Genomic DNA, 3,402 nt, shown 5'->3' with positions numbered 1-3,402 from the left:
GAGTTCTTCAAGGCTGTCTAAGATGCTTTTAATTCATCTGCTCTCCTTAAGCATCTCATTCATCATCAATAATTTTATTGAGGTTTAAACTGCTATCTACATTATAACTCCTCAATTTTTATATCCATGTCAGCTCTCTCTTACACACTCCTCTTATTTCCAACTTACTCATATTTGCCGTTATTTAGTGAATATCTTCACTTGGTTGTCTTAAGAACACCTCAAAATTAGAATGTCCAAAACCAGCTTGTCTCCTTTCCAAAGCCCCTTCCAGTGCTCCCTTTCCCAGTAAATGTACTCTCATCCTCTCAAGTGCTCTACAAGTGAAAAACCTGGCCGTCATTCCTGACTCTACCCTCTCCCTCAATCATCGCATCACCAAGTCTATTCTCTCTACTTCTTGGATATCGATAGATGGCTGTTTGTTTCACTATCCTCATTGACACCACCATAAAGCATGACTTTCCTAGTGTCTCCCCACATTTCGTCTATTGCTTTCCCACCTAATCCAGTATCCACACAGCAGCCAGAAAATGCAAATCCACCTATGCCATTACCTTATTTAAAGCCCTTCAAAGCCTTCCCACTGCCCTGGGGAAAAATTCCAAACTCTATACCAAGCTGTCTGCTTATCACTCTCCTAGTTCCAGTCATTCTGAAACTTTCTTTTGCCAGTACACTCTATCCAGGCTATTGCTTACCTTTTACATTTTCCTATTTGTTGTTCCCTGGGCCTGCAGTGCTTTGCTCCCTGTTTTTTTCATATAACTATACTCAGTCATTCTTATGGTCTCATTTAGAAGTCACATCCTCATTGAAATCTTCTCAACCCCCTACTCTAGGTCCAAGAACCATGGATAAGAGGGAAAGGAGAAAGGATGGGAAGAAAAAAATATGATCAGATTTGCCTTGTGAAAATCACTTTGGGTGATGTGTGGAGAACAGACAGGAAAGAGGTGAGAACAGTTGTTTCCAGTAGTTAAAATGGTAAGAAGGCTATTGCAGAGATCTAGCTGAGAGATATTAGCTTGAATCAGGGAGGTGGTAATAGAAATGGAGAGAAGGTAATGCTGTCACAGATATTTTGGACATGAAATCAATAGGCTTTGATATTGCAAAGCCTATGAGGAGAGTGATGTCTGAGGAGAGTGATGCCTCCCTACTCCTCTGGTTTCCACGAAGAGGTATTTTCCTTAAAATTTCCTGGCTTCTTCTTGCCTTATCTCATACTCCTTTCACATGACTGATGAGCTTGGATGAGTAACTGGGCTTGCAAGTTTCAGCCTTTCCTCTTTCTTCTTTAAGCCTGGACTGCCTGCAGGGAGCACGGGCTCTTGGTCTACAGAGGGGCAAGTTTTTTAATAAAGAACCTGTCCTTCTAAGGGGAAGGCTCCAGGGGTCTAGTGCTATCAGGGACAGGATTGGTAAATCTTCCTAAAGCTGGGGTTTGGAAACTCATTTTTGCCACACGCTTACACCACATTCTTCAGTCTGGCCTTCATCAGTAGGAAAGCTGACACATTGATTTCTATTTTCCTCACTCTTATTTCTTAATTTATTCTGAGCTCAGATGAGGGTTGGAGGAGAGAGAAAACAATGAACCAGATTATTAGATTTCCAGGTTATACAACTGCATGGGTTATAGTGTTACTCTCTCCTTCCTTCTGTTTTTCTCCTTTTTCAGATGAGGCAGTAAGAACTCACACATTCAGAATCTGGAGGGAGCAAAGTTTGAGATATCTTTAAGAAGAGATATGGAAATGTCAAGTTGACAGTTGTACATACAGATCTGGGGCTCAAGGATACAGCCTGGGCTGGAGATAGACATTTGAGAGCCATCAGCAAGAAGATCACTATTATAGTGAGTTTGAGGAAGATGAATCCAGTTTCACAGTACCTGGCACCTATTTCAAGGCCCTGGTTTGGGCAGCAGATCTGATGCAGGATATAGACAAACCAGCATTAATGGCAGGATGGATACCTTTCTAGAATAAGTCTGTTTCCAAGAAGATCTGTCCATCAGTGATGAAAATGATATTCCTTGAAATGTAAGCAGACGCATTACCAGTTTGTGTTTCTGTGACTGGTAAAGCAGTCAAGGAGCAGCCACCAAAAGCATCATTCATTTCAGCTGCTCTCTAGCAGACTGGAGTACAGGTAGAAGACATCGCCAGGCTTATAGGCCTCATGACCAGTGGGTCAGAAGAACAGCAGAGACATCGATGATAAGCAACAGCCTGTTTGGATAAATCATCATAAGTGATCAAAGCATGTTTGCCATTATCCCTAAAATATTCTCCCATGAGACATCCAAAATAAGAAACCAGGTACTGAAGTGGGCAGCATCTGAAGCAGTAGCTAACTCCACAATGGTGTACTTCATGGTATATGCATCTGTAAGTGTCTTTATTAATTGGGCAACGGTGGATCTCTTTTGACCAATGGCAATGTAGATGCAGTATAGCTTCTTCTTGTCATTATTTCCATTGTTGAATCATTTCTAGTTAATGATTGTGTCAATAGCAATGACGTTTTGCCAGTCTGTCGGTCACCAATAATCAGGTCATGCTGACTGCAACCATTCAGCACCAAGCTGTCCACAGCCTTAATGCCAGTTTGCATTGGTTCCCACACAGAGATCTGAGGAATGATCCTAGGGGCTTTCAGGCCAATTTGCCTTTGGACCTTGGAACCAACTGGACCCCTTCCATCAGTGGCATTACCAAGGGCATCTACTACAGGATCCAACAGCTTCTCACCAACTGGAACGTCTACAGTAGCTCCAGTTCTCACCACAGTATCTCCTTCCTTAATTAGCTCATCATTTCCAAACACAACAACACCAATATTATCAGCTTCCAAGTTCAGAGACATACCCTTTAACCTGAATAAAACCCTACCATTTCTTTTGCTTGAACATTTCTTAGTCCATGTACATGGGCAGTATCATCACCAATATGTAAGACATGCCCAGTCTCTTCAAGATCAGCAGAGGCATCAGCTGCAAGAATATGCTCTTCAAGAAGAGAGGACACCTCAGCAGTGCCAGTCATCTGAAGATGAGAATGAGAGACATGAAGCCTCCTTGCAACAATGAAGAATCATCCCAGAGCATTTTTTACCAACTCGGTCTGCCAAGGGAGGGCAAGGCCCACCACTGCTGTGATCCACACAGACGACATCCTTGGCTGCTCCAAGTGCTTCCTCTGCACTTGTGGCCCAGAGACCAACTATATGGTAACTGCTAAATTGTTCCAAAGTAGTGTGTGATGGCTCCAATTTTTTCAAATCCTTTTCAACAGTTGGTATTGTCAGTTTTCTACTTTAGCCATTCTAGTGAGTGTGTAGCAGTATATCATTGTGATATTAATTTGCACTTATCTAATATGACTAATCAGAGAA

At 42.2% G+C, this 3,402-nt stretch overlaps 1 pseudogene; it reads right to left on the bottom strand.

Annotated features, from left to right (window-relative positions):
• Positions 1–1,856: 1,856 nt before the first annotated feature.
• On the bottom strand, positions 1,857–3,182 carry LOC138069635 (ATP synthase subunit alpha, mitochondrial pseudogene; annotated as a pseudogene).
• Between the last annotated feature and the right edge of the window lie 220 nt (positions 3,183–3,402).

This window comes from Capricornis sumatraensis, chromosome 2 (assembly GCF_032405125.1).
Source record: "Capricornis sumatraensis isolate serow.1 chromosome 2, serow.2, whole genome shotgun sequence".
NCBI classification, from domain to species: Eukaryota; Metazoa; Chordata; class Mammalia; order Artiodactyla; family Bovidae; genus Capricornis; species Capricornis sumatraensis.
This window is presented reverse-complemented; position numbering and strand designations above follow the sequence as displayed.